Below are 8233 nucleotides of genomic sequence, written 5' to 3'. Positions count from 1 at the left end.
GGCAGGTCAAGCGACTTCCAGCACACTTGGAAAGCACGCAGCATTCCCCTGCTGACTGGGAACAGGGTCCAAGCCGTCAGCCTAAGGAAATGGACTCCAGTTCTGGGATTCCCCGGTCCTTGTGTGCAACAGGACACACAACACCGTCCGAATAGCTGCTGCCACATCTCCTCCAAGGAGGCAGAGATAAAAGGAGGCGTGAGGGATTCTGCAGTGGGATCTGCGGCACAGTTCAACTCTGCAAGGACCAAGTAGGTTCCAGCTCTGGAGATGTGCAGTGAGCTGTCTAATTATATGAGCAAGCCTTTGATGAGGTACGTATTTTTCACATCCTTTCTCCATCATTACCAATGAAAAAACAGACCGGATTTAACAAACGTCAGACTGCAAAGAGAAAAGACGACTATTTTCAGAGAGCAATCATCCCACACAACAGATAAGCGGAAAGTAAACTGGCTCCGTTAAGAGCAGAGATGGTGCTCTTCAAAGCCCTGCCCAGAATTTACTTTATAGCAGCACCGAGGAGCATTAAGCACTCCCATAAAGCGCTTTGGGATGTATGGAGAATGCTGCACAGATGAATGAATAAATAATGTCATATGCCTCCCATCATTTGTAATCACAGTGGAGTAGGGAGGTCAATATCCCCCGGCTTAAGCTGAAGGTTCAATCCTGCACTGAGCCACTCCTCGAGCCACAGCTAGAAGAGAGGAAAGGCAAGAGGACCGCAGGTGAGGAAGGGATCTCCCAGATACTGGTGTCCAGCTCCCAGCTACTGCAGGGAGCTGTATCAGAGAGCCCCATGCAGTGATTTCCCCTCAGGGTGAAGAGAGGGGGGAGAGAAAACAGCTAATTCTGTATCAAGAAGGAGGCGCTGCCTCCAGCCACTAATTATTGCTATCTAACAGGAGGGGAAGCCCGACAGCACAGCTCCTTAGACACGCCTGTTCTCAGCCCTCTTCCCGGTGGTGGGTAAGGCACAAACAAGCTATTATCAGCTTGTTCCAGAGCGGAGGAAGGGTGCTGACGACTGAGAGGGAACAGTGATTTGGAGATTGTCTCCTCCCTGCCGGAAATTCAGACACAAATGTTAGCAAAGTGAGATGTCAAGACGTCTCTCGATGTCCTCATTTCTGCCAAAGCAGAAACCTCAAAGCAAACGTTGTACCTGTTGCAAGTCTCCTGACTGGCAGAAATGGTGCGCCAGGGTACCTCGTCTCATTTAAAAGATGCCCCCGCTCCTCCCAAGATAGAGCAGCCTGACAACAGCCAAAAAAATCCCCGCTGCAGAAGCCTTTCCCCCCTTCCAGCTGCGTACAGCAGAGCTTTCTGGATGCTTCGGGATTCCGGCTCTGGAGAAGATGGGGAGAAGGAAGGGATTTGTGCTGGGGACTAGAATCACTGCCAAAGAACTGAACCGGCCATTTCTAGTCCCAGCACTGACAGCCTGCCCTCCACCGCACAAGGCAGCTCTTGGTCAGATGGCTACCGGGCCTTTGTTCCTGACACCAGTCGGAAAGCTAACAGGGGTTTGGTTAGGGTTTTTTTGTTTGTTTGTTTTGTTGCTGCTGTTGTTTTGTTTGTTTTTTAAGCAAGAGGGACATGCACTGTCTGCTCCCACAGCAACTCCCATGCTTGACACTTTCCTCAGGATCCCAAAGGGAGAGGAATGAAAAGCCCCCACACTGCCTCGGAAAAGGGATATCCCAAACTCTCTCTTCTCGTGCTACAATCCTCGGCGTCCAGTGCCCCTTCCTAAGGCTAATCGGGCCAGGTCCTGCAGCACGGGTGCCAAGTGAAACACTAGAAGACCTTGCCCAAACGAAAGCAACGGACAGCACTGCTCTATAGGGATCCTCTCCTGTGCTTATCATGGTGGAATCTGAACAGCCTCCGAGAGCAACGTGACTAACGCCTGGCACATGTTTGCTCTCTCGCCTTCTCCCCAGGGAGAGGCGTGTAGCAGGAGATTATATATAGCAGAGTGTGTGTCTCTGTGTATTTATGCTACAGAAGGCAAGGTCACAGCAAGGTGCATAGCAATGAGGTGCCTGGCTCCTGGGGAGCCTGTTCCCACGGGTCTGACCTGCCTGTCTCCCACAAAAAGATGTCACCCAGCTGTAGAAAGTTTGCCTGTACCTGGAGCTTTGGAGATCTCTGGGGCTGGTGCTGGCCACAAGATGGACAGCGAGATCTTGGGCTTGGTTCTTTGTTTTGGAAGAGGCAGCTGCAGAGAGCAGAGGTGCAGCAGCAGACAGCACCGCAGTCACACACCTTGGTCCCTCACCGCAGGGGTCACGGGCTATTTTGAGAAGCACGGCAACTGCAAAGAGCAGGTCCCGTGCTGCACAGCAGTCTGTGCCTGGGGTATTTCCACATCTCCATGTCAAAGGCTTTAGAGGTCCCCAAAGTGGAAAAAGTTAAGAATGGCTAATTTAGAGCACAAGCTCTTCAGAGCAGGGATCCGTCTCCAGACCCAGCATGGTGCTGTTTTTCTGTAAGTCATCCAGCTTTTTAGACCTAATCTGCCTTTGAATCCTCTTGAAAATAAGCCCAGATTTTTGCACAGTCCTCTTATCCCAGGAGTTTTCTATTCCTGCACTGGGTAGAAAACACAGACAACCTGACAGGGACCAGCCCAGTCTGAAAGCACCATTAAGAAGTGCATTATGCCACTGCCACCTGCATTTTGCAGGAAGACATAAGACACTGGTCCTGCCCCTCCCCAGGCCAGTGACAGTGTGAATGGCACATGCCCATCAGCCTCACAAAAGACTCAGACACGCACCAGGCTCGGAGGATCTCAGTGGAGCTCAGAGGATTTAAAACCAAGGCATATTTTAGACAAACCAATTGACATCTTCACTAGGCAACAGCAGGGGCACTAAGAATTAGATGCTTCACATTTCTCTGCTGGTTTCACCATATTCTGAGAACAAAGGAGCAATTTCCCAAGCAAGGCAAACAGCCCGGTGTGTCTGGAGGTCACCCCAGCAAGGAGCGAGGTAAGGCAGCAGATTGCCCGGTGTGTCAAAACAGCCACGATCCCAGCCAGAGCCCTGGAGGGAAGGGCAGCCTGATGCCACTGAAGGAGGGACCAGGGCTTGGGGCAACAGCAGTAGGTGGTGGAGACCACCTTCATCTCTCCAAAGCTGCAACTGCCACCCTCCTCCTCTATTTGCCCAGCAGCCAGAGGAACAGCAAGCTCAGCTCCGCTGTTTCTCCATCTTCCCAGCCAGCAGCTCTCCCCTTCCCCCCGCAGGAGTGGCCAGGCCCTTCATCCTCAGTCAGCAGAATTCATTTTTGCCTACACCGCTGAGAAGTCTACAGCCACCCCTGGCCTTACAGGGCTGGAAAAATACCACCTCGCCTCTGTCTGTTCAGCTTGTATTTCCTGGTCACTTGAATTTCTGAGCAACACCAGTCAGTATGATTCTGGGTTTATCTGTAGTTGATAATTTGTCTTCCCCACCAAAGCCAATTCCTTTTTCAATAAAAGACACATCAATATTCTGTGTCATTCAGGGACAGCTGTTAGAACGAATGGGCCAGGCACAATTTTGTTTCAAAACCTGACTGTAGCCTCAAAGTGGCAATTACCATTAGTAAATTGATGGGAAAATGCAATTTGTTTACTAACAAGATCCAGATGATGGAGTGTGTGAGTCTACTCTCCAGGATTCTTTACAACAGGAATTTGCTCAGGAAAATAAAAATACTTTGTTCCTCTCAAAGCCTTTCGATCAGGCATCGCAAAGTACTTTGTGAGCATTAGTTAAACTTTATAATACTCCAGGGAAGTAGGTAAAAGACACATAGCAAAATCACTTTAACTAGCATGGAGGCAAGCCCACATCTGCAGCAAAACTTCGCCACTGCTTAACACAGTACAGCAACTGGGCAACGGTTTGAGAAAAAAATAGTTTTCCATGAATTAGAGCATGATTAATCAGTATCCAAGCTCACAAAACCCCCATGCAATGCTATGGAAGCATGAATCTTGTAGTCAATAATTTCTATTGGCGCTCTAGGGACACCAGCATGCTTTAAGAGGAAAAAAAAAAGCATCCCCTAGTGACAGCGAACCCACCTCTTCCTGAACAAAGTACTTTGGAGCCTGCTGGAAAGCACTCCCGCGTCCTGATGGAGCTGCAGCACAACACTGCGTCACAGGCAGAGGAATCAGTCACCACTACCCTGCTGCCCCGCCAACGCAGGGCAGCCTGTCACCCATCGCGTCAGCATGGCCTCAGGACCACCGGAAAGCATCCGTCCTCCCAGTCCACTTGCAGGTAGGCAGAGCTATCGCTTCCCTTGGTTCAAATAAGAGCTGAGGAATGGAAAGGTTAAACAACCTACCCACGGCCACAGGAGTCAGTGGCAGAGCAGGCAACTGAGCCCCATTTTCCTCCCTGAACCACCCAGGAAAATCTTCTTTTCTCTCCATACCCCAGGAAGGAAAAGGGCTCCTGGAATCTCTATTTTAACAAGAGGTCCCGGGATAAGAAGGTTCAGAGCCACCGGCCTCGATCATTAACACGGGCTACCATGGCCATCGCCATATGCTGCACTCTCCAGAGGTCAATTAGAGCCACAGCAGACAGCAAGTGTTGGAAAGGACAAATACATGCTGTTTACCCTGTGCCAGCACCAATTTATAGGACTTCAACATTTGATATGTGGCAGATGCTGCTCTGGCTAGAATTAACATGGCAACACCAAAAACAACACTGCAGAGAAGGGAGAAGCGTGCTGCAAATCCCAATTTTGTTATTTCACTTGAATACTAAATAGCTGTGTTTTGTACCGGCTGGCACCACTCCTAAAGGTCCTAGGAGATCGGCTGGTGCTTCAGCCAGTATCGGAGCCTCTGGAGCGCAGGAGGCTGCCTCGGGCAAGATCCACACAGCTAACAGAAGAGATCTACCCATTTCAACAAAAATGGGATTTGTTTATGCCTACCCCCTGCCCCTGCCAACATCCACAGAGCTCCAGGGATCGTTTCCAGTTGACGAACTGCCACCTAGAGAAGCATCATCACGGCCCGTATGAACTCGACTGTTCATTTAACAAACAGAAACAAGAGTCACCTCTCCAACAACCCCCGAACTCACTGGGATCCCAGTGCCTTGTATAATCAGCACCTTACAACCGTTTCTATGGTTTCCAGAGCATCACACAACACTGGCGTGTTCATCTTGCTGTTCAGTGCGAGATGGCTTCTCCCTTCCAGAACCATCACAACTTTCCCTCCGCTGCTGGCGAGCTCCCATGCACGGAAAACTCCAGCCAGGGCACGGAGAACGTGCATGGAGCAACACGCACATAACCAACACCGAGGAGCTGCGTCCCCTCTTCCAATGCCATGACAACAGCAGTCGCAAGCAAAGCTTTCCCAGGAACCATCTCCACGTTTGCTGAATTTCACATTGCCTTACAGAAAACTCAGAAATCAAGGGTGAGCCTCTGTGATTCCACTTTCTTCTCCTATCTGCACGAGTTCTCCCCTCCATGGTTTTCTAGTTCAAAATTTAGCTGTCGGGCTAATACCACCCACGTTTGGCCCTGCTTACACCAGCCACAGCCCCACCCCGATCCCGATTCACTCGGTTTAAATGCTGGCTGGGGACCACCAGGACAGCCAAGACCCAGCTTGCTATTTAAACAGAAATGCTTAGAACTGGTGTTCCAGAAACCAGTTCCTGTTCTTGGTGTGCTAACATCATTGCTCCTGATCCTCTCCAGGCCCATCACTGCCTGTATTCACACCAGCTGCTAACAAGCTTGTTTAAACACAAGGCAGGGCCGAACTGTTGCCAGACTCGGTTAATGGACCCAAGGGAATTTCTTCAGTCAACAGAAATGGTGGATTGCATAAAATGGTTGTTTGTTTGATTTGTCCACGAAAAAGTTCATCTCTAATGCAAGTATTTTTGACAGAATCTTCCTGGCACAGCCTCGTGGTTTGTGCTGATAGCAGTTTTTTTCCCCCTCCTACTGCAGGGATCCCAAGGCAGGGCTCCACAGACACGGGATTCATCCCTCCTTGTAAAACCGTGGTTCAGAAGCCAAACATTAAACAACCCCCCAAAAGATTTCTAACAAGGTCCAGAGATACTCCTGAAAATATTTCTAAACTGTCCAGACCCATCTGCTGGAAACACATAAGCAATTCTACTTCCCACATAACCAGGGCACCAACATCATCTCCCAAACGCAGACCAGGACGAGCAGCTGCTCATGTGTTGAGTAAACAAAGCCACCTCAGCTCGCAGCCTGCTCCGCAGCACGGCCACACCAGCCACCAACCCTCTTAGGCACTCACAAGGCTCACCCAAACGCAGACTGAGATCGGTGGCGTACAGGTGGAGGAAAATGAACTAGCAAGAATTTGTGGGAAATCCTGGATGCCTGTCCAAGGGTGAGGAGGTCACAGCTGAAATTTTCTAAACGCCTTCCCAGCCCCTCAGGACACCGTCCTCCTTTCTGGCAGCAATTTCTTCATAATGTGCATCCAATATAATCTCATTACTAGCTTAGTGTTCATACAGAACTGTCAGCTTGCCTTCCTCCCTTTGCCTAAATATTTCACAGCCAAGTGCTCCAAAAGTTACATTGTCCTGATCCAGTGCCTACAAAAGTTGCCAGATTCCTAGTACCCAGACAGCTACAAAAAAAAGGCTAATTGCCACCAAGCAACAACTGTCCCCAAGAGGCCACAAATGAAACTCAGAAGAATACCACCAATTTCCATTTCTTCAGGGCTCCTAATAGTACCACTGATCAAAGCCTGATTAAATTCATTATCCTGCTTCCTGGGCAAGGCTCTGAGCAGCAAGCACTCGGAACGTCCTTTGACTCAGAAAGACAGTGCTGTGTTGAACTACATTTAGAAGCTTTCACTCTATCATCAGACAAGCTAGAAATACAATTCTAATTTTTTGTGTGCATTATTTCGTTTCTGCAAAAATTAAACCTAAATCCCTTTCACTCTCTAGAAAACATCCATTAATCCACGGGAGAAATAGGTGTCTGAGCCCCGAAAGCATATTAATTTAGGAAGGGATGACGTTTCTGAATTCTTTGACCACCTGAATATTCTCCCAGAACAGCATCCAGAGAGCAGTGGCAAATCAATTCCAGTACGAGATTTGTGCCTGCCATCACAGATGAGGGAGAAGTTTCCAGAGAAAAATACAAAGATGGTCTTAGGAACCTCCAAAGGAGGTGGATGAAAGAGCTGAGCTTTCACTGACGTTTCCAAGGGACCCTCTCCCAGCTCCTTCCTAAGACTCGTGCCAACCCAGGGAGGCCGGGGAACATACATGGCCTGAGTTCTGGTAGCTGAAGCCTAAAGTCAGAGGGAGACAAGGTTGGACAGATGGGGCCCAAAAGACCATTTTATATTTTGGGATGGAGAAGAGAGATACGTGTAATTCTCCTCAAACAGCCAACTGAGGAACAGGATTGTCACTGTGTGCGTGGGGCCTCTGGGTCGTGACACGTGGGAGTCCCCTCACCATTACGGGGCCACAGGGATTTCCCTGAGTGAGAAAGCCAGGGGTTGGTGACAGGGGACAGCGCTGTGGGTGTCGAATGAGCATCCTCAGGGCCTCCGGTCCCAAAGAGGTGTGCCAGGGCAACAGCACCCTACACAAAGGGACGCAAACCAAAATGGCATCGCTCCCCCTCCCCAGTCCTCGGAAAGAGAGGGGAGGGTGTTGGGGAAGAGGACACAGGCAGACGGGTGGGTGTGAGGGGGCAGCCACGCTCTGGCAAAGAGAAGCGTCTAGCAGCAGGGAAGTCTAAAGCCACCCCAGGCATGAGGAAGGCGATGTCTGGGAGGGACACCCTGATCCGGGGGGGGGGGGACCCCAAACTGCCCGGAGACAGGGATGCTCTGGGGAAGCAGCCCCAACCCCAGGAGAAAGGCACCAAAAGGGACAGGGATGCAGGCGGGAAGGAGCAGACCCCACAAAGACCCTTCCTCACAGGGCGGGCATCCACCACGCCAGGAGGACGAGCGGTCCTGACACCGGGGTGCCCTGGGAGTGGGAATCCAGGGAAGGACCCGGATTAGGGAACGGATGCCAGGGGGAAGGAAGGCTGCGATTTAGGGGGTAAGTGGGTGTAGGGGACAGAGCCCGATCCGGGGAGCGAGGGCCCTGGCCTGAGGGGGGCGGGAAAAGGCCCTGCCTGAGGGAGAGGGGGGAAGGGCTCGATCCGGGGGGGG

This window comes from Aptenodytes forsteri, unplaced genomic scaffold (assembly GCF_000699145.1).
Source record: "Aptenodytes forsteri isolate BGI_AS27 unplaced genomic scaffold, ASM69914v1 Scaffold640, whole genome shotgun sequence".
Lineage (NCBI taxonomy): Eukaryota > Metazoa > Chordata > Aves > Sphenisciformes > Spheniscidae > Aptenodytes > Aptenodytes forsteri.
The sequence above is the reverse complement of the archived record's forward strand: the minus strand, read 5'-3'. Positions refer to the sequence as shown.